This window comes from Mirounga leonina, unplaced genomic scaffold (assembly GCF_011800145.1).
Source record: "Mirounga leonina isolate KUSES-001 unplaced genomic scaffold, KU_Mleo_1.0 Mir_166, whole genome shotgun sequence".
Classification (NCBI taxonomy): Eukaryota; Metazoa; Chordata; class Mammalia; order Carnivora; family Phocidae; genus Mirounga; species Mirounga leonina.
The window spans coordinates 7,790,596-7,814,853 of NW_023270418.1; the positions used below are offsets into that span (position 1 = coordinate 7,790,596).

General features: G+C 39.5%; 1 pseudogene; it reads left to right on the forward strand.

Moving 5' to 3' along the window:
* LOC118016253 overlaps positions 1-24,258 on the forward strand; it is a 64,688-nt pseudogene that overhangs the window by 14,437 nt on the left and 25,993 nt on the right.

Sequence of the window (24,258 nt, forward strand, 5' to 3'; positions counted from 1 at the left end):
GAGCCAGGGAGGTATTAAAGGTGCAGCGGGGTTACAGAGAGGCAGGTATCTCCAAAGCATGCAGATGAGGTTGGGTGAGCATTCTAGAAAGGAAACTGGATTCAGAGGTGGGTTCGTTCCACCTCAGAGACATCACAGGACAGGGGGATAAAAGTTGTTCTCCAAAAGGCATTTGCCACCTCAGCTGCTTAAAGAGAACCCACAGTGATGTCTACATAGAGCTTCCTGGTGCAAAATGAAAATGTGGTCCACTTACCCAAGAAGCAGGAAAAAAGTGCTGTTAAAGCTAGTAGAATATAACACTTTTTCCTGTCTTTGGTTCTCTTGCTTTCTTAATCCATCATGGTACTTTATTTGCTATTTAATGTTTCATTCGCTCAGGCATGGGGATTCTCACCAGCTGAGGGCTGACCTTCACAGGCATTTGAGGTCCCACTCTATAACTTATCAGGTGCTCAAGCAGCGCCCAGCTGCAGGGATCCCTCTCCTGCCACCAAAGCACAGGGCCCAGGCTGGGGGTAGGGGAGTCATTCTCCCCTTTCTACAGGCCCACAGTGCACAGCTGATGCCCAGCAGATCCCAACCTCTGTATCAGACGTGCTCGGTACTGGGATGGGGGCAACCAAGGTAATGCCAACCTTGTCAGGAATGGGTGTCACTATGCCACCATGTTCACCATAACTGGGATCTTACTATGGTTGTATCCAGGCCCCCTCCAGAGGCAGGGGTCAGAAGATGTCACTGAGCAGGAGTGCAGAAAAGGAGGCCAGGGGAGTAGGCCCACCTGTAGAGGCATGGAGGCAGCTGTGGGCAGGATGAGCTGAGACTCCAACTTCCTGGAGCATGCTCTCTTGCCTTATTGTACTTGACTTAAGAAACACAATGTCAAAAATACAATTGTTAAGAATTTCAAGATGGCAGGTACCTGGGTGGCTCAGTTGGTTGGGTGATTGCCTTCAGCTCAGGTCATGACCCCAGAGTCCTGGGATCGAGTCCCACATTGGGCTCCCTGCTCAGTGGGGAGTCTGTTTCTCCCTCTGCCCCTCTTTCCCACTCATGCTCTCTCTCTCTCAAAATAAGTAAAATATTAAAAAAAAAAAAAAGAATTTCAAGATGGCAACTGCAAAACATGAAACCCCAAAAGCAAGGTTCTTCTGAGGGGAGGGTCCTTGTTGCATGCCCATGAAACCAGCCCTGGGAATATGCAAGCTCCAATAGCAATGGTCCCAAACTATAAATAAACCCACTAATCTGGGGGTGCCTCCTAAGCTCCCCAAACTGTTTGACTTCCTACTGCCAATGTTCAGATGGCTTCCATGGTCTCCTTGGAAGTCACGAAAATGTCCTTCTGTTGTCACTGCTACTGTCTTCACTCTGCAGCCTCCAGTGGTGCTAGCAGAACTACCCTTTGCTGCTGTTGGTGCTGCCTCCCTCACCAAGACAGGTAAGGGCTCTCTCCTTGCAGGTGTTTATATGTTACTATGTTCTAGAAAGTGTGGCCTAGTTCCTTCCATTTCTCCCATACCTTGTGTTGAAGAATTTGGGGAAGTCTCTTAGAGCTAATGTGACTGTATAACGTATCATCCATATTTAACATGAAAGGAGGTTAAATTTAATAACCACACTAGAACAACAGGAGTAAGTGGGACTGTCTCAGGCAAATTAGGACATACAGTCATCCCAGTTGGGACTGAATAGGAAGACATTTGATTGGTCTTATACAGTATCACACATTTAACAATTCAAATACTGCCACCACCTCAAACCAGTTTCCTAACATGAAATCCAAGCATCTCAATTTTCTCCCTCCTTAGGGCAGCTTTCTAGCACTTCCAAGGGAAAGACCAGCCTTCCCATGCTCTACCACTATTTCCAATCAATGTCCCTAATCTTAGTGTCTGTGAACCTAAATGACAGTTACAAAGTTCCCTATACTCTTTCTCTGCCAGGAAGCCTAGAGGGTCTTTATTCAAATTGGACTCCTAGTGAGCTGTCTAGGGATTTCCAGATTTGGAGTGGGAGTGGGATATCCTTGCTGTGTCTGTCAATGGACTGATTTTTCTCTACTTTCCAGTTGCTGTTGGGAAGCATCAAACACCCACCCTCACACCTCCATGTTTGCTGATGCTCTTTCAAAGGTGCCAGAGGACTGATGTCACTAGCTGAGAAATCTTAATTGGCCTTAAATAGCATATTTCAGAGTTTAGAAGGGATTTTATTAATGATTTCATTTGAAAGGTAGAGCTTACTATTGCTTAACCTTTGCTGTAAAGGTAATTGCTCAGCCCAAACTATTCTTCTAAGAGGGTGAAATCATTCTTACCCTTTCTGAAGTGACTATCAATAAAGAGAGATTTCCTTTATACTGCTATGCCCCATTTTTTTCTCAGATGCTATCTCTCTTCCCACCATGGGAATGTGGTCACAGAAAATCAACTCATTGGGTTTCCCATTTGACATCTGAAATGATTTTTATCCTCATATTATTTCTCTTGAACAAGAACTACGTTTTTGAAGAGTTCTATTTATGCCATGAAATACAAGTATAACCTTTTTGGTTCCTTCTGAAACAAAAAACTTCAAGGGAGTATAACTTCAGTAGTGTCAGCCCTGAGTACTTGGGACATTTATGGTTCACAAAGGTGGGAATTCTCCAGATCTTCCCTTATAATGGGATAATAATGGAAAGTCTAAACTTAAACTCTCAAATTTTCTTTCTTCATTTAGTAATTTTGTTTGAAAGTTTACCATTCAAGCAACTATGTTCTCACCTTTCTCTTCTCCTTTCCCAGCCTCCCTACTTCCTCTTTTTTCCCCCTCTTTTTAATTGGAATAGGATCCATAAAGTGAAGGCAAAATTTTTTGATCAATTATTTTTTGAGACTCCTGTGGCATCCTGATCTAGCTCACCAATAGTATAATCACCATAAATTTATTAGATGAAAATAAATGTTTGGTTGTACAAGTATTATGGGCTGATTTCAAAATTCATATGTTGAAATCTTAACCCCTAGTGCCTTAGAATGTGATTGTATTTGGAGATAGGACCTTTAATTAAGTTAAAATGTGCTCCTTCAGGATGGATCCTATTCCAATATGAATTAGTATCTTTATATAAAGAGGAGATTATGGAAGATCACGTGAAGAGGAGGAGAAGATGACCGTCTACAAGCCAAGGAGTGGGGCCTCAGAAGACAGTGACCCTGCCAACACTTCAATCTTAGACTTCTAGCCTCCAGGATCATGGGAAAATAATCATGTTGCTGAAGCCACCACTCTGTGATAGTTTTTCATGGAGCCTTAGCAAATCAATAAAATAAATTTATCTCCTATCAATTTACCACTTTTTAATTCTTTTTGTTTTTTAAAATCAACTTTATTGAAGAATAATCTGTATCTTACTAAATATGTCTTATTTTAAGTGTGTGGTTCAGTGAGTTTTTACAAATGTATACACCCAAGCAAACATGCCACAATCAAAATGTAAAATATTTCCTGCAACCCAAAAAGTTCTTTCATGCCCCTCTGCAATCAATCCCTACTCCCCAGATAAAGGCAAAAACTGATCTGCTTTCTGTTACAATAGATCAATTATGCCTGTTCTAGAACTGCATATGAATAGAATCTGATAATATGAACTCCTTTGTGTCTGGTTTCTTTCACTTAGCATAATGTTATTTTTTTTTTAAACATTTATTTATTTATTTGAGAGAGGAAGAGAGAGAGAGAGAACAGGTGGGGGTTGGGGGAGGGGCAAAGGGAGAGAGAATCCTGAAGCACATTCCCCGCTAAGCACAGAGTCCAATGCGGGGCTTGGTCCTAGGACCCTGATATCATGACCTGAGCCAAAATCAAGAGTTGGCCGCTTAACCAACTGAGCCACTCAGGCACCCCACTTAGCATAATGTTTTTGAGATTCATCCATGTTATTGCATATATCAATAGTTTGTTCCTTTTTTTTTTTTAGATTTATTTATTTTAGAGAGAGAGGGAGAGAGTGTAAGCATGAGCAGGAGGGGCAGAGGGAGAAGGAGAGAGAATCTCAAGCAGACTCTGCACTCAGTGCAGAGCCCATTGCAGGGCTCTATCTCACAACCCTGAGATCACGACCTGAGTTGAAACCAAGAGTTGGCCGCTAAACTGACTGCACCACCCAGGTACTCCCCTCACTTTTTTTTAAAAGATTTTATTTTTAAATAATCTCTATACCCAATGTGGAGCTCAAATTCACAAACTCACAAAGCTCTACCAACTGAGCCAGCCAGAGGCTCCAAATGGTATGTTCCTTTTTATTGCTGACTTGTATTTCATTTTATGTATAATCACAATTTGCTTATTCATTCACCTATTGATGGAAATTTGGGTTATTTCCAGTTATGAGTTTTTATGAGTAAAGCAGCTATGTACACAACATTTGTGTACAAGTCTTTGTGTGGATATCTGTTTTTATTACTCTTGAGTAAATACCTAGGAGTAGAATTGCTGTATTACAGGTTAAGTGTATGCTTAATTTGTTGAGAGAAAGAAAGAGAGAAAGGAAGGAAGGAAGGAACGAAGGAACGAAGGAAGGGTCTTTTAAATTTGTTTTTCAAATTGTTTTACTTTTCCACTGATGTCAGTTTCTTAAATCACAGGTTTACCATTTTACTTTCCTACCAACAGTGAATGAGAGTTCTATTTGTTCTATATCCTTGTCAACCCTTGATACTGCCAGTTTTTAAAAATTTTAGCCATTCTAATGAGTGTGTAGTGTTCTCTTATTGTGGTTTTAAGTTCAATTTTCCCAGATAATTAGTGATGTTGAGCATCTCTTCATGTTCTTACTGAATACTTGTATATCTTCTTTGGAGAAATGTCTGGTCAAATCGTTTGCCCATTTTAATTGAGTTAACATTGAATTGTAACTATTCTTTTATATATCCTGGATATGTCTCTTGTCTGATATATGTACTGAAATTTTTTCCTTCCTTCTATGGCTTATCTTTTCATTTTCTTGGTTGTGTCTTTTGGTGAACATATTTAACTTTAATGATGTCCATATTTATCAACTTTTTCCTTTCAATAATTACTGATTTTTGTGCTCAAGGAAATCTCAAAGTTGCAAAAATATTCTCCCATGTTTTCTTCTGAAAGTTTTGTAGTCTAATTTTTATATTTAGGTATGTGATTAACTTTAAGGTGTGTGTGTGTGTGTGTGTGTGTGTGTGTGTGTGTGGTGTGAGGTAAGTGTCAGGGTTCTTGTGGCTGTTCAATTGTTCTAGCACTTTAGTAATAAAGATTATTCTTCCCCCATTGAATTACCTTGGCATCTTTGTCAATAATTTATTGACCATACTTATGGTAGCTTATTTCTGGATACTCCATTGTTCCATTGCTCTATATGTCTATCCATATATCAATACCACCTCATCTTAATTACTGTAACTTATAGTAAGATTTCAGGTCCAACTATCTTCTATTTTAAATTTATTTTGGCTACCCTAGGTCCTTTATATTTCCATATAAATTTTAGAATCAGCTTAACAATTTCCCAAAAATCTGCTAGAATTTTGATTGGGATTGTGTTAAATGTATGGGTCAATTTGGGGAGAATGGGCATTTTAATAATAATGAGTTTCTCATGCACAAACATATGTTTTCTCTCCAATTATTGAGGTCTTTGATCTCTCAACAATGTATTTGAGTTTTCACCATGTAATCCTGTACATATTTTAATTTATCTCTAAGTAGTTAATATGTATTGATGCTCTTATAAATGATATTTAAAAATTTTTATTTCCTAATTATTTATTGCTAGTACATAGAATTACAATTGAGCTTTATATATTGACATTGTTTCCTGAGGATTTGTTAAAACCCTTGTTAGTTTTAGTAGCTTTATTATGGATTCTTAGAATTTTATATGCATACAATTGTCTGCAAATATAGTTTTACTACTTCCTTTCCAATATATATGACCTTATTTCTTTTTATTGCCTTACTGCACATGCTAGTTTCTAGTCCCATGTTGAACAGAAAGAGTGAGAAGAGACATCTTTACTTTGTTTCTATTCTGAGTGTAAAAGCATTCACTGTTTTGACATTAACTTTGATGTTAGCCTAAGGTTTTCCACAGATGACTTTTATCAAGTTGAAGAAATTCCCATCTATTCCTAGTTTGTTCATGGCTTATCATGAATAAGTGTTGAATTTTGCCAAATACTTAAAAAAAAACCCTATCTATTAGGATCACATTTTTTCCCTTTTAGTTTGCTATTGTGGTGAATAAAATTGATTGATTTTCAAATGTTAAACTAAACTTAATTTTCCTAGATAAACCCAGCACTTACTGGCAGTTTCAGATCAGCCTGATGTTGCCCCTCAGACAACCAGCAATAGCTGAGTGGAGCCTCTTCCTCAGAAGTCTGAGCACCAGCTCTGTGGGAGTATTTCCTCTGAGACTCTGAAGTAGACCGGCCCTTCTCTGAGGACCAACTACTCAGGGTCAATTCTCTGGGCAACTAATTTCTGGTAATCCAATCTTCTCCTTTTCACCTCCCACCCCCATGACTCACGGAGCTTTCATAAAATCATGGTTTCTCAGAGTTGGAAATACCTTAGAGATCATTTAGTATAAACTTCCAGCCAATGTGCAAATCCTTGCTACAGTGTCTCTGTTAAATAGTCCTCCATTGTAGGCTTGAAATCACTTGGGACAAGGAACTCAGTATCTCTTACTTCCTCAGATATGAAGAAATTAAGAAAATCAAGCAGATTAAGAAGAGATGCTCTTACAGTTGGGGTTTAGCTTTCCTGAGCAGTGCCAGAAGGCCATGATCGCAGTTTAATCTGTTTCAATGCTGGTGTTTTAGTTTTTTCTTTTAACTGGGTTCTGCAAACTCCCATGGACATACTCTCAGGATTCCCTGAGTTATTTATGGAAAATTAAAAAAAATCTATTTCTATAGCACTCTAAAAAAAGTTATATAAGTATATATTCTGACTGATTTCCATGGCCACAGAGTACTCATAACAGGGTACTACCACACAATTTCAATGTCCATGTTTACTTTGTGTTTATATTTACAGTCTACTTGAGAGACTATTATTGGTTAAGAACAAGGACACTGGATCTGGGATGCCTGGGTTGTAATTCCAGATCAGCAACTCATTATATGTATGACTTTGGGCAAATTATGTTATCTTTCTGAGCCTCAGTTTCCTCACATATAAAATGGAGATAAAGTACCTCACTCACAGAATTGTCGTGAGGATTACATAAATTAATATATTAGAACAATGCCTAGCACACAGCAAGTGTTGTATAAATGTTTGGTAGTATCATTAGGTAGTACTAGCTTAATTATTGCCAGCTATTAACAGAAGCAGGCAGAAGTAACGTGTACCTTAATCACTATGTTAGAAGTGGAGACGAAACAACATCACAGCACATTGCACAAAGGATTCATAATACTTGTAATAGATAAAGTCATAAGAGAATTAAGTAATCATGTGACACATAGTACCATAAACATACTCCACAACACACAGAGAGACAATTTAGTTTTGGCAAAATACTATCATTTGTCATATTAAAGATCATTTAAATTTTACTACTTTTATGGTTTGCTTATAGTTAATTGTAAATTAGTTTTCTATTTATATGGGATAAGGACTAGAAGCATATGGAGTTTATATTTAGTTTCATGTTGTATATACTTAAATAACATGCTACTGAAAATAATTTATCAATACCTGAAGTCCATGAGATAATTTTTCCCTTTAAGGTGGGTACATTCATTACTCAAACTTGAGAAGTACTGATATAACCAGGCCAATTCTTTCCCTAATGAAGCACTGTCCCCAGTGGTAGCTATAAGCTGGCAACACTTAAGACAACAAGCTCCTGTTGAAGCTCTTGAATCAGGGGGAGCTCAGTCACCACATTTAGGATCCAAGGTATGAAACTGGGAGAAGGTACATTTAGAAGAGACTAAGTACCTATGATGGAAGAAAAATGAAGGCCAGGAGTGGATAAGGTGGCCCAGAACTAACAAATGTTTGAGTTCTGTTAAGTGCCAGGTACCACTCTCATAACAATTCTGTGAATTGATGGCCTTATTCCCCACTTTTCAGATGAGGAGAATGAGGTTCAGGGAAGTTAATAACTTGCCTACCATCACAGAGCTAGAAAGTAGCAGAGCCAGGACTCCCACCGGGCTGCTTGGCTTCAAAACTGATCATTTTGCACCATAGCTTTGTCCCTGAAATCCACCAGCAAACTCTGAAATGAAGACCCATGACCAGGACTGCTGTCTGAAACTCCAGAATGCAAGCTTTTTTTGGAATGGCAAAACCAGAAGGGCCTCTTTGAGTATTCCTTGGCTTCTGATCCACAGAGAGAAGGTTAGTTACTGTGATGGTTAAAGTTTGTGTCAATTTGACTGGGCTATGGAATGCCCAGATAGTTGGTAAACATGATTCCTGAGGGTGTCTGTGAGGGTGTTTCCAGAAGAGATTAGCATTTTAATTGGGTAAAGTGGATCCAATCCATTGAGAATGTGAATAGATCAAAAAGGTGGAAGTAGGTTAATTGACTCTTGGCTCTTTGAGCTGGGACAGCCATCTTCTCCTGCCTCCAGTGATCCTGGTTCTCAGGCCTTTAGATCCAGACAGGAATCTACATCCTCTTGGGCTTCCAGGCTTTCTAACTACACTACTGGCTTTCCTACATCTCTAGTTTGCAAAAGAGACTGTGGGACTTCTTAGCCTCCATAATTGTGTGAGCCAATACCTCATTATAATAAATCTCTTCCTAGAAATATATAAATCTATATCTTATTGGTTCTGTTTCTCTGGAGAACCCTGACTAATACAGTTAGCCCCTGGCAGAGGCAGCTAAAGAGGGCTGGCTCTCAGCATCCTGACAGTTCTAGCTATAGCTGATGTTGGGGGAACATTCCTACCAGAAGCTTATTTCTTTTCTTAACCCAACTATGTTAAGGAAGAACCACTGGCCACTTATTTTCACAAGTGGGTTCATGACCTCAAGTAGTTATAGATCCAAATATGCCTGGGAAAAATATGCTTTTCCTTCCTCACTTTACATGTCATTTTCTGCTAAGGAAGTAGAGGTGTCCATGTCTTACTACTGGGAGAATCCTCTTCTCCCAGAATAGCATGGATGTTGAAAAGAAGACACAGAGACCAATGACCTGCTTTCCCTCTACCCATGGTTTTGCATTTTTCTTGTTTTTCACCACTGGAAAGCTACATGCTAAGCTTCATCTTCAAATATTCATGTGGCAAGTTAGGATTGAAACATCCCCAGGAACTCTGTTTTCAGAAAGCCCAGTCTCCAAATACAGAGAAGACTTCTGTGAAAATGCTGTGGCTCCTCTCCTCCTTTGCTGCTTCAGTGTTCCCCAGGGGCTCCCAGACACTGAAGAGCCTTGTTCCCCCAAATCTAGGCTCCTCTGGCTTCCTCTGCTATGCAGGGTAAGGGGCACTTAACATTTGTCCACTGGTTTCACCCTATTGTTAAGGTCAGATGTGGTTTTTGTGGAGTACAGTTAATATAAATATTTTTAAATTATTGATAGTTTAGAAAGCTTTTTTCAGCTTTACAACTCATTTTAGGTAACATCATGTAAATTCTTAGAATTGTCAAATTTATAAAAATTTTATCAAGCTATTAGATTTGGAAGGAGTTTCCACATACCAGCTTCTGGCTCCATACATTCCAGACCTTATTTGTCCTCCATTCTCCACATACCTCTGGTGCTGAGTGCCACAGAAAACATTCATATCATCATATGACCTCTGGCCTTGCACCTTCAAGTCATGACACCAAGTGAGTTAGCACAGAAGGCAATAGGATTATTTCTGGAAGCTACATCAACACCAGCATGGCTAATGGTAGTGCATAGAGAAGTGACTTTAATCCACATGAATATGTACTGCCAACCCCAAGTTCATTGCATCCGCAATTCAATTTCCCCTTAGGATGTACAAAATACCTCTGGCCATACTGATGCTACCAGACGTGCAGGTGAGTGCGAGAGAGGGGACATTGACGGGAAAAGGGCAGTCTTAACTAAGTGCAGTAGAGTATGACATATATTGCAAATATTACAAAACATGTGACCACATCAACACATTACTAGAGACTTGGAAGGGACTGATGCAAATGAGCCCTGAAACTCAAGCTTTAGTAGCTTCTCAATCCTTGCATTATGGGTGGATGAACTTCTTACTCTTCACAGTCCATTTATCTTTAATGTTAATAGTGTCTTTAAAGTTACTTTATTCCTTTACTAGATGGCCTTCCTAGATTGCTAAGATAGATCATTAGCCATTTAATTATTATTTAAATAATTAATCCCTACTCCTATTTACCCTAATGCACATTACAGAGTTGTCTGTGGGAGAAACAGTGATTTGATGGGTCTTGCACTTGCGACTTTCAATTTGGGACGTAAACTAAGGTTTGTTTTTTCTGACTATGTCTGGCATCTTAATATTTTTGGCTCATCTTTTCTGGTTAGTCAATAACTTAGACCTCATGTACTTTGTTTTCAGCTACTCAGGAAGATAACTGCCCATCTCTTTGAAGTGCCCCCTCATAGCCCCCCAAAGTAAGTTTCATGTACAACATATCACCTGTAATAATCCCAAGCACTCATAATCCCAAGCACAGTCTCCAAATTTGGAGAAAATTTGGTCAGCTGTTGTCACGTGATCTATTTACAAATAGACTGAAACACACTTTTATTTGTATGGTTTTATGCCCTATAACATTCCCTAAAGGATTTGAGGTACTTTATGATTATACACTTTTTTATGTTTTTCAAAAGAGAAGAACAAAACAAAACAAAACAAAAAACCCAAAAAACAAAACAAAACAAAACAAAATACTAAAGCAAAACATAAAACTGAGAAGAAAAGAAAACCTGGTACAGAATGGTTGGAGATGAAATTTCAATAAGCACAAATGCAAGTATGATGACCACATCTGGGTTATTAAATCAACTCTGAGTTGTTTGTGACAAAAACAAAAAGGGAAACCTGATTAGTTATGAGATGCACACTGTTAAACAGATCAAACCATCACTATTTTTCAGAAGCTCAGCTTTTCCTGGCTCTGAGAGGAGGCTCAGGATATATCTCATTCATTGTTTAAACCCCAGAGGGGTACCTGGTACTTAGTAAACACTCATTAAATTTTTTTTTTGGAAAAATGAATAAATGGTTGAATGAAATCAATGTTTGCTTTCTCTCATAAATAAGTTGAAAATTATTTAAAGGTCCATTTTGTGCCTCATTCATTTTTATGTCCCCCAAAATACTTACTATGGTTCATTTATTCACTCAACAAAAATTTATTGAGGGCCTGTTATATGCCAGGCATTGTTCCAAGCTCTAGGAACATGGTAGTGAACAAAACATTCTAATGAAGAAACAAGCAATAAATGAAGTAATTTTTATGTATGTATATATTTTTATTTATATAGTATATTAGATAGTGATCCTTCACTATAGTGAGCACATGTTTGAATTTTGTATGAATTCCAAAAGGAGCCCCATCCACCAGAAAACCCTAGAGGATCTTCTAACCACAAGGCCTCACAATTGTGTTGTAACAACTGGGTCTGTGGAATGGCTTCGCTGGAGGCCTTAGAATGGTTCCTGGATTGTGTGTCCCCCAATAATGGCTCGGATGTCTTTTGAAAACTCTAAATCAGAAGGTTATGGGGTGGGAGACTTGGAGCCCAGAAGCTCTCTTGGGAAACCCTGTCCCTCTCAAATTAAGTAGTGAGAGCCTGAACCGAGGCCATCTTTAGAAACAGGATCTCCTCATGGCCCATATATAACTCTGAGCCATTCTGTTTCCTACTAAGGGAACTCCCAGGATGGAGCCACCCCACCCAGTCAAATGCCCGTGGTCAAACAGGGTCATTGGCCCCCGAAGAATGTTTCTCTCCTCTCCTTTGGCTCTCCTTCTGCATACAAGGACTGTTCCTGCATCCCCCTTATCTGTGGCGCCAAGAAGACTACAATCTCCTGACAGCAGGGGTTGGTAGGGCACGCACTGGAGGCTGCCTGACGACCAGGGACCATTAACCTCCTCTTCCAGCTCATTGTTTTACAAGTGGTCATCGCCACCTCGCCGCCCAGTCAGAAGCCAGTAGCAGCTTTATAGCCTACTTACAGAAAATGGCTCAGCACTTAGGCATTTTCTGGTGCCCCAGGGTTCAAAGTGAAATTAATTTCCATTACTTCCCATAATAAATCACCTCACCCAACACATGTATGAAATTCCATTCAAGAGACTCAAGTCATTCTGGGGCTCCACAGAAATGCATACACACTTCAGCTTGCACTTAGTTAATTTCTCTGCTTGGGATAGAGCTGATGGGGACCTGGAAAACAATTACGTTCCAAGAAAGCCAATGGAACGCAAAGCAGCCTCCTTATAACATCCAGACAGGAAGCCAGACCAATGATCCTGGCTATATGTAGAAGAGAAGGGGGGGTTCTTTTTCTCTTGGGACCCTTTTTGGTGGTCCCTTTCTCTCCCTCCATGGCTTTTCTTATCACAGGCACAGATAAACAGAACCTGATAAAGGAATAGGGACAGAAGTGGCTCCCTCTGTTTGACATCATAATCTGGGTCTGGTTGGAAACATTTTGAGGACTTTTGGGAGCATGTGTGTGGCTAGTCATTCTGATTCTCAATCTTTTTATAAAAGAAACCACTGAATGATCATAAGTGTGGCATACAACTGGATAACGAAGAAACTGAAGAGCAAGGTGTAGCATCATTAAGATCCATGGAGGTTATAAGAATGGTGAGCATGACTCACACATCATGTCTGAGGAATTTGAGGTGAAGGGAGAGGGAAAGAGAGAGGCCTAGAATCTTTGAGCTGGAAGGGATTTTACAGAGCACTGAGTTCAATCCCCATAGGTTAGAGATGGGGACAGAGAGAAAGAGACAGAAGATAACAATAGTAACCACTACTGTTCATAATAGTAATACCCACTGTCCCTAAAAAGCACTAATTTCTAACATTTATACCAATTAAACCTCATAGAAACCCTATGATCTAGGTTTCTTTCTTTTTTTCTTTTTTTGAGAACAGTTTTATATTTATAGGAAAATTGAGAAGATAGCACAGAGAGTTTCCACATACTCCACACCTTGTGGCCCTTATTAACATTTTACATTAGTATGGTACCTTTATTATAATAAATGGACCAATATTGATACATTGCTATTAATTAAAGTCCATTTTTTACTCAGATTTCAATTTTGGGTAGTTGTGATTAGGTATATTTTAGGATGCCCCATTATTGAAATTTGTTTAATCTTTTTTTTCTTACAACTATAGACTGGGGTTATAGTTTTTTTGTGAGATGAGATAGGTATTTTTATCCTCATTTGGAAATGAGAAAACAAAGATCCAGTGGAATAAGGGGAATGACCCTGAGCCATGTCACCAAGAAGTAATGGAGTCAGGTTTGTAACCCAGGTCTTTCTCATTTTAAAGATCAAGTTCTTAACCATCACACTACCTCCCCATAACCCAATGAGTTGGAAGTCCAACCGAGACTTAAGTCTGAAGCCCAAACTGATGTTCTTTCACAGAGATGGATGGATGGATGGATGGATGGATGGATGGATGGATGGATGGGATGGGTAGAATGATAGAGTGATAGGGAGGGAGGTAAGTCGATAGATGATAGATAGATAGATAGATAGATAGATAGATAGATAGATAGACAGATAGATAGATAGAGAGATAGATAGATAGATAGGATAAATAAATGGATGGATGGATAGATAGATGAAAGGTGATAGAGAGATAGATAGATGATAGATGATAGAGCTAGATGGATGACTCTTTATAATTGCTATCTGATGATATAAGTAACACAGTCTCACTAAATACTCAAGTATTATAGATATGCAGTAAGTGTAAGTTCTCTGAAATAATTACTACTGTTAGGTATAGCTCCCTCCAATTTTTTCTATGCTCATGCCATAAATTAGGCTAAGATAATATTTTTTGAAATTGGAAACACCTTCCACTCAATTTTGCTATACACCTAAAACCACTCTAAAAAAATAAAGACTGTTTAAAAAATGGAAGTATCTTACACATATTGTTCTGCAAGTTTTTTCTTAATATATCACACAACTTTATGAACTATATACATTTTTAGTTTAACATCAAACTTTCTACACACTCTTAATGAATTGATCCCTTATAATAAATATCAAGTCACTCAATTTATTGTTGGTGCTCTTTCCATTAACATGGTGGGTCTGAAACTTCAGCAGGCATGAACGTCATTTGGAGAGCTTCGTAAAAATGCATAGTCCTTAAACATTGTTAAAATGTCTATGCTGCCCAGAGCAATCTACACATTCAAAGCAATCTCTATCAAAATACCATCAACATTTTTCAGAGCTGGAACGAACAATCCTAAAATTTGTATGGAACCAGAAAAGACCCCAAATAGCCAGGGCAATGTTGAAAAAGAAAGCCAAAGCTGGGAGCATCACAACACCTGACTTCAAGTTATATTACAAAGCTGTGATCATCAAGACAGCATTGTACTGTCACAAAGACAGACACATAGATCAATGGAACAGAATAGAGAGCCCAGAAATGGACCCTCAACTCTATGGTCAACTTATTTTTGACAAAGTAGGAAAGAATATCCAATGGAAAAAAGAAAGTATCTTCAATAAAAGGTGCTGAGAAAACTGGACAGCCACATGCAGAAGAATGAGACTAGACCATTTCCTTACACCATATACAAAAATAGACTCAAAATGGATGAAAGACCTAAATGTGAGACAGGAATCCATCAAAATCCCAGAGACGAACATAGGCAGCAACCTCTTCAACCTCAGCTGCAGCAACTTTTTGCAAGACATGTCTCTAAAGGCAAGGGAAACAAAAGCAAAAATGAACTATTGGAACTTCATCAAGATAAAAATCTTCTGCACAGCAAGGGAAATAGTCAACAAAACTAAAAGGCAACCTACGGAATGGGAGAAGATATTTGCAAATAACATAACAGACAAAGGGCTGGTATCCAAGATCTATAAAGAACTTATCAAACTCAACACCCAAAAAACAAATTTTCCAGTCAAGAAATGGGCAGAAGACATGAACAGACACTTCTCCAAAGAAGACATACAAATGGCCAACAGACACATGAAAAAATCCTCCACATTACTTGTCATCAGGAAAATACAAATCAAAACCATAATGAGATACTACCTCACACCAGTTAGAATGGCTTAAATTAGGGGAACCCTCTTATACTGTTGGTGGAATGCAAGCTGGTTCAGCCACTCTGGAAAACAGCATGGATATTCCTCAAGAAGTTAAAAATAGAACTACCTTATGACCCAGCAATTGCACTACTGAGTATCTACCCCAAAGACACAGATGTAGTGAAAAGAAGGGGCACCTGAACCCCAATTTTCATAGCAGCAATGTCCACAATAGCCAAACTGTGGAAGGAGCCAAGATATTCTTCAACAGATGAATGGATAAAGAAGATTCCATATACAATGGGATATTACTTAGCCATCAGAAAGGATGAATACCTACCATTTACATCGACATGTATGGAACTAGAGGGTAGTATGCTAAGTGAAATAAGTCAAGCAGAGAAAGACAATTATTATATGGCTTCACTCATATGTGGAATATAAGAAATAGCACAGAGGATCATAGGGGAACTGAGGGAAAATTGAATGGGAAGAAATCAGAGAGGGAGCCAAACCATGACAGACTCTTGACTCTGGAAAACAAACTGAGGGTTGTGGAAAGGGAGGTTGGTTGGGGTGATGGGGTAACTGGGGGATGGGCATTAAGGAGGGCATGTGATGTGATGAGAACTGGGTATTATATGCAACTAATGAATCATTGAACACTACACCAAAAACTAATGATGTATTATATGTTGACTAATTGAATTTAAACAAAAAAAATGCATATTCTTAGGCACCAAGGCTGGAGATTTTTATTCAAAAAGTCTGGACTAGAACCCATGAATTTAGATTTTTTTAAAAAATAGACATAACTTCTTCCTCCAGGGGATTATAAATACAAATGATTTTGAGACCATATTTTACAAAAATATTTAGCTTTCCCTCTTTGTATCTTGGCAGTATAGTCCTCTTCAGTTTGGAAAGAAGCAATCTAATTTGGTGTCCAAACTTCAGAAACTCCAATTAATTGACTAGAGTGAAATAAATCTGAATATGTGACTTTGAAAAATAAATGCTAGTTGAGCTCTGAATGGACTTGCTTTAATGGCATAATAGATTTTACACTATGTGTTGGGGGTACTTCATGTATACTGTTTTAGTATATATCTTCACATATACTGTCTCCAACAATCTAACAGGTAAGCAGATCAGATGTCTGTGGCATCTTATGGATGAAACGCTTGAGTCTCAGAGGAGCTTGTGAATGTCACATGGGTAGTGGTCCAGTTTCAAGGACATCAACCTAGGTTGACTTTGAGTTTTGTATCAGCAACCTTTGGGTTAAATGATTTGACTGGCTCAAGTAACAAGCTCACAAGAGGAGAAATAGTCCAGGGTTACCAAGTCTCTCACTTTGCAGAAGGCATTTTCCACATGGTGGGAAACCTCTCCATTAGTAGCTCAAACCTTACATTCAGCAGTATTGTGGCTTAGAAGGAGGAAAGTTCTTCCACCCAATTTTAGTACAAAAGGAATCCCAGAGGATTCCCTGGATTCTGATTGGCCTACCATGGATGCATACCAACATCCAGACCCACCACTATAGCCAAGTGTATGGGGAGCTACAATTGGCCAGACCTGGGCCATGTGCCTAACTATGAAGCCCCATTAGAATCACAGGCAGAATAGAAGGAGATGTAGATCCTTAAAGCAAGAAGCTGGGGGCTGGACACAGTTACTAGAAGAAAGGGAGAGGGTGCTGACCAGACAAAAACAGCCCATGTCTACCACAGGGCTCTCTCCACATAACACTTCCCATTTGTAGAACTATATTATTTTCAAGACACTTTTACATGTATTCTCTTCATGATAAAAATCCACTGGTAGGGGTGCCTGGGTAGCTCATTCAGTTAAGTGTCTGCCTTCAGCTCAGGTCCTGATGTTGGGCTCCTGGGATGGAGCCCTATATCCCACTCCCTGCTCAGCGGGGAGCCTGCTTCTCCCTCTCCTTCTGTCACTCTCTCTGCTTATGCTCTCTCGCACTTTCTCTCTCTCTCTGTCAAATAAATAAAATCTTTAAAAAAAATCCATCGGTAATTAGTAAAAGCTGTTAGCATCAAAATAAAAATGTCCTTTAGAAGTTTTTTTTTTTTTTTTAAAGATTTTATTTATTCATTTGAAAGAAAGAGTGAGTGAAAGAGCACAAACCAGGGGAGGGGACAGAGGAAGGAGAAGCAGACTCCCAGATGAGCCCAGAGACCAACATGGGGCTCCATCCCAGGACCCGGGGATCATGACCTGAGCTGAAGGGAGATGCTTAACCAACTGAACCACTAAGGCACCCCTAGAAAATTTGTTTTTTAAAGATTCTACAATTGCATATGTTACATAGTTGAATGAACACAACATGCTAATTTTCTTCTTGGCGATACACACTCCAGAATAGCATATGGAAGGCTCTAAAAAGTCCTGCAGTAAAGAAACCTGTTTAGCTTATTCACCGAACCATTTTCCAAAGTAATTTTACTATGGATTTTTTCCTTTTATATATAACTATCAATTCACTTAGAACTAGAGTTCTCGAGGGGGCGGAGCAAGATGGCGGAGGAGTAGGAGACCTGGATTTCGTCTCCTCTCAGGAATTCAGCTGGATAGGGATCAAACCATTCTGAACACCTACAAACTCAACAGGAGATCGAAGAAAAGAAGAGCAACAACTCTCTCATCAGAAAAGCGACCACTTTCTGGAAGGTAGGACGTGCGGAGAAGTGAATCCGCAGCGATATTCGGGAGGATAGACAGCGGGGGAGGGGCCTCCGTCGGCCGCTTCTAGCAAGTGATAGAGCCGCGGAGCACAAAATCGGAACTTTTAAAAGTCTGCTCCGCCGAGGGACGTCACTCTGGTGGCTAAGTGTGGGGTGGAACCCTCCGGGACAGTGTGGTCTCAGGACCCTCGGGGTCACAGAAAGACCGGGGGTGCCTGAGTGCGGCAGAGCTCCCAGGTATCGGAGCAGGGAAGCCAGCTGCAGAGACGGAACCCAGGCGCGGGCTCTCAGCTTGGGGTTGCCATAGACCGTGATCCAAGCACAGTTGGGCCCCTGCTCCTCCAGCAGGGACCCAACAAGTGGCAGATCCGGGGAGACTCACCTTCCTTCCCCGGGAGGAGCCGCGCGGGAGGGCACCGCAGGGATCTGCTGGGTTTGGAGACTCCACCCCGGGTCGGGTGCCAGAGACAGAGGCGCGCGGTCACAGGCCGGGCGAGCACGGAGTGCAGCCGGAGACCGGGGAGACGGGAGTGACTGATGGCTTTTCTCTAGGGGCTCACTGAGGAGCGGGCCCCGAGTTCTCGGCTCCTCCGGAGCGGAGATTGGGAGGCTGCCATTTTCACTCTCCGCCTCCAAAGCTGTACGGAAAGCTCGCAGGGAACAAAAGCCCCGGAGAGCAAACCCAAGCAGATTACTTAGCCGGGAGGGGGCAAGGGCGGGGCAATTCCGCCTCCGGCAGAGACATTTGGAAACCACGGCAACAGGCCCCTCCCCAGAAGATCAGCGAGAACAGGCGGCCAAGACCAAGTTTACCCATCAATGAGAACGGCAGAACTCCAGCGCTAGGGGACTACTGCACATAGAATTCACGGCTTTTTTACCATGATTCTTTAGTCTTTTAAAGTTAATTTTTTTTAACTGTCTTTTTTGTTTTTTTATTTCTTTTTGAATTTTTCTTTTTCCCTTTTTCACCCAACATCTTATCAATCCCTTTTTTAAAAAAAACATTTTTATTTTTCATTTTTAGAGTCATATTCTATCCCTTCATAGTAGTTACCCATATTTTTAGCTTATATATATAAGTTGTTCTCTCTTTAAAATTTTGAGATAGTTTCTTCTAACAGATTAAAATATACCCTAAATCTCTAGTATATGGTGTTTTCTATTCCCCTGCTTGATCACATCCTCTCCCTTTTTTTTTCTCTTTTTCTTTTTTCTTTTTTTAAATCCTCTTCTTTCTTTTTTCAAACAACTTCTTATCAATTCCTTTTATAAAATTTTTTATAATTTCCATTTTTACAGTCATATTCCATCCCTTCATCATATCAACCCTTATTTTTGTACATATATAAGTTTTTCTTTCTTTAAAATTTTGGGAGGCACTTTCTTCTAAAAGACCAAAATACACCCCAAATCTAGTGTGTGGCACTGATCTATATACCATATAGATCATATTTGATCACATTCTGGTTTTTCTTTTGTTGTTGGTGTTTTGTTTTGTTTGTTTTTATCTTTATCTTTTTCTTTTTCTTTTTTCTCTCTTTCCCTTTCTTATCCCACTGCTTCAGGTCTTTTCTGATTTGTTTAAAGTATATTTTCTGGGGACATTGTTACTCTGCTAGCATTTTGTTCTCTCATTAATCTATTCTCTGCACAAAATGACGAGACGGAAAAAATCACCTCAACAAAAAGAACAAGAGGTAGTACCGACTGCCAGGGACCTACTCAATACGGACATTAGTACGATGTCAGATCTAGAGTTCAGAATCATCACTTTAAAGATACTAGCTGGGCTTGAAAAAAATATGGAAGTTATTAGAGAAACCCTTTCTGGAGAAGTAAAAGAGCTAAAATCGAACCAAGTAGAAATCAAAAAGGCTAATTATGAGATGCAATAAAAAATGGGGGCGCTAAGTGCTAGAATAAATGAGGCAGAAGAGAGAATCAGTAATATAGAAGATGAAATGATGGAAAATAAAGAAGCTGAGAAAAAGAGAGATAAACATCTACTGGATCACGAGGGCAGAATTCGAGAGATAAGCGATACCATAAGACGAAACAACATTAGAATAATTGGGATCCCAGAAGAAGAAGAAAGAGAGAGAGGGCCAGAAGGTATAATGGAGCAAATTATAGCAGAGAACTTCCCTAATTTGGGGAAAGAAACAGGCATGAAAATCCAGGAAGCACAGAGAACCCCTCTCAAAATCAATAAAAATCAGTCAACTCCCCGACATCTAATAGTAAAACTTACAAGTCTCATAGACAAAGAGAAAATCCTGAAAGCAGCTCGGGAGAAGAGATATGTAACCTACAAAGGTAGAAACATTAGATTGGCAACAGACCAATCCACAGAGACCTGGCAGGCCAGAAAGGACTGGCAGGATATATTCAGAGCACTAAATGAGAAAAATATGCAGCCAAGAATACTCTATCCAGCTAGGCTGTCATTGAAAATTGAAGGAGAGATAAAAAGCTTCCAGGACAAACAAAAACTAAAGGAATTTGCAAACACAAAACCAGCCCTACAGGAAATCTTGAAAGGGGTCCTCTAAGCAAAGAGAGAGCCTAAAAGCAACATAGACCAGAAAGGAACACAGACAATATACGGTAACAGTCACCTTACAGGCAATACAATAGCACTGAATTCCTATCTTTCAATAGTTACCCTGAATGTAAATGGGCTCAATGCCCCAATCAAAAGACACAGGCTAACAGACTGGATTAAAAAACAAGACCCATGGATATGCTGTCTGCAAGAGACTCATTTTAGAACCAAAGACACGCCCAGAATGAAAGTGAGGGGGTGGAAAACTATTTACCATGCTAATGGACACCAAAAGAAAGCTGGAGTGGCAATCCTTATATCAGACAAATTAGATTTTAAACCAAAGACTGTAATAAGAGATGAGGAAGGACACTATATCATACTTACAGGATCTATCCAACAAGAAGATCTAACAATTGTAAATATCTATGCCCCTAACATGGGAGCAGCCAGTTATATAAGGCAATTAATAACAAAAGCAAAGAAACACATCGACAACAATACAATAATAGTGGGGGACTTTAACATCCCCCTCACTGAAATGGACAGATCATCTAAGCAAAAGATCAACAAGGAAATAAAGACTTTAAATGACACGCTGGACCAAATGGACTTCACAGACATATTCAGAACATTCCATCCCAAAGCAACGGAATACACATTCTTCTCTAGTGCCCATGGAACATTCTCCAGAATAGATCACATCCTAGGTCATAAATCAGGTCTCAACCGGTACCAAAAGATTGGGATCATTCCCTGCCTATTTTCAGACCACAATGCTTTGAAACTAGAACTCAATCACAAGAGGAAAGTCAGAAAGAACTCAAATACATGGAGGCTAAAGAGCATCCTACTGAAGAATGAATGGGTCAACCAGGAAATTAAAGAAGAATTAAAAAAATACATGGAAACCAATGAAAATGAAAACACAACTATTCAAAATCTTTGGGATGCATCAAAGGCAGTCCTAAGAGGAAAGTATATAGCAATACAAGCCTTTCTCAAGAAACAAGAAAGGTCTCAAGTACACAACCTAACCCTACACCTAAAGGAGCTGGAGAAAAAACAGCAAATAAAGCCTAAACCCAGCAGGAGAAGAGAAATCATAAAGATCAGAGCAGAAATCAATGAAATAGAAACTAAAAGAACAGTAGAACAGATCAACGAAACTAGGAGCTGGTTCTTTGAAAGAATTAACAAGATTGATAAACCCCTGCCAGACTTATCAAAAAGAGAAGAGAAATGACCCAAATCCACAAAATCATGAATGAAAGAGGAGAGATCACAACCAACACCAAAGAAATACAAACAATTATAAGAACCTATTATGAGCAACTCTATGCCAGCAAATTAGATAACCTGGAAGAGATGGATGCATTCCTAGAGATGTATCAACTACCCAAACTGAACCAGGATGAAATAGAAAACCTGAACAGACCTATAACCACTAAGGAAATTGAAGCAGTCATCAAAAATCTCCCAACAAACAAAAGCCCAGGGCCAGATGGCTTCCCAGGGGAATTCTACCAAACATTTCAAGAAGAATTAATACCTATTCTTCTGAAACTGTTCCAAAAAATAGAAACGGAAGGAAAACTTCCAAACTCATTTTATGAGGCCAGCATTACCTTGATCCCAAAACCAGACAAAGACCCCATCAAAAAGGAGAATTACAGACCAATATCTCTGATGAACATGGATGCAAAAATTCTCACCAAAATACTAGCCAATAGGATCCAACAGTACATTAAAAGGATTATTCACCATGACCAAGTGGGATTTATCCCTGGGCTGCAAGGTTGGTTCAACATCCGCAAATCAATCAATGTGATACAATACATTAACAAAAGAAAGAACAAGAATTATATGATCCTCTCAATAGATGCAGAAAAAGCTTTTGACAAAGTACAGCATCCTTTCTTGATCAAAACTCTTCAGAGTATAGGGATAGAGGGTACATACCTCAATATCATAAAAGCCATCTATGAAAAACCTACAGTGTATATTATTCTCAATGGGGACAAACTGAGAGCTTTCCCCCTAAGGTCAGGAATGCGGCAGGGATGTCCACTATCACCACTGCTATTCAACATAGTATTGGAAGTCCTAGCCGCAGCAGTCAGACAACAAAAAGAAATCAAAGGCATCCAAATTGGCAAAGAAGAAGTCAAACTATCACTCTTTGCAGATGATATGATACTTTATGTGGAAAACCCAAAAGACTCCACCCCAAAACTGCTAGAACTCATACAGGAATTCAGTCAAGTGGCAGGATATAAAATCAATGCACAGAAGTCAGTGGCATTCCTATACACCAACAACAAGACAGAAGAAAGAGAAATTAAGGAGTCAATCCCATTTACAATTGCACCCAAAACCATAAGATACCTAGGAATAAATCTAACCAAAGAGACAAAGGATCTGTCCTCAGAAAACTATAAAATACTCATGAAAGAAATTGAGGAAGACACAAAGAAATGGAAAAACGTTCCATGCTCATGGATTGGAAGAACAAATATTGTGAAGATGTCAATGCTACCTAGAGCAATCTACACATTCAATGCAATCCCCATCAAAATACCATCCACTTTTTTCAAAGAAATGGAACCAATAATCCTAAAATTTGTATGGAACCAGAAAAGACCCCGCATAGCCAGAGGAATATTGAAAAAGAAAAGCAAAGCCGGCGGCATCACAATTCCGGACTTCCAGCTCTATTACAAAGCTGTCATCATCAAGACACCATGGTACTGGCACAAAAACAGACACATAGATCAATGGAACAGAATAGAGAGCCCAGAAATGGACCCTCAACTCTATGGTCAACTTATCTTCGACAAAGCAGGAAAGAATGTCCAATGGAACAAAGACAGTCTCTTCAACAAATGGTGTTGGGAAAATTGGATAGCCACATGCAGAAGAATGAAACTGGACCATTTCCTTACACCACACACAAAAATAGACTCCAAATGGTTGAAAGACCTCAATGTGAGATAGGAGTCCATCAAAATCCTAAAGGAGAACACAGGCAGCAACCTCTTTGACCTCAGCCGAAGCAACTTCTTCCTAGAAACATCACCAAAGGCAAGGGAAGCAAGGGCAAAAATGAACTATTGGGACTTCATCAAGATAAAAAGCTTTTGCAAAGCAAAGGAAACAGTCAACAAAACCAAAAGACAACTGACAGAATGGGAGAAGATATTTGCAAATGACATATCAGATAAAGGGCTAGTATCCAAAATCTATAAAGAATTCATCAAACTCAACACCCAAAGAACAAAGAATCCAATCAAGAAATGGGCAGAAGACATGAACAGACATTTTTCCAAAGAAGACATCCAAATGGCCAACAGACACATGAAAAAGTGCTCAATATTGCTCAGCATCAGGGAAATCCAAATCAAAACCTCAATGAGATACCACCTCACACCAGTCAGAATGGCTAAAATTAACAAGTCAGGAAACGACAGATGTTGGCGGGGATGCGGAGAAAGGGGAACCCTCCTCCACTGTTGGTGGGAATGCAAGCTGGTGCAGCCACTCTGGAAAACTGTATGGAGGTTCCTCAAAAAGTTGAAAATAGAGCTACCATATGATCCAGCAATTGCACTACTGGGTATTTACCCCAAAGATACAAAAGTAGGGATCCGAAGGGGTACGTGCACCCCGATGTTTATAGCAGCAATGTCCACAATAGCCAAACTGTGGAAAGAGCCAAGATGTCCATC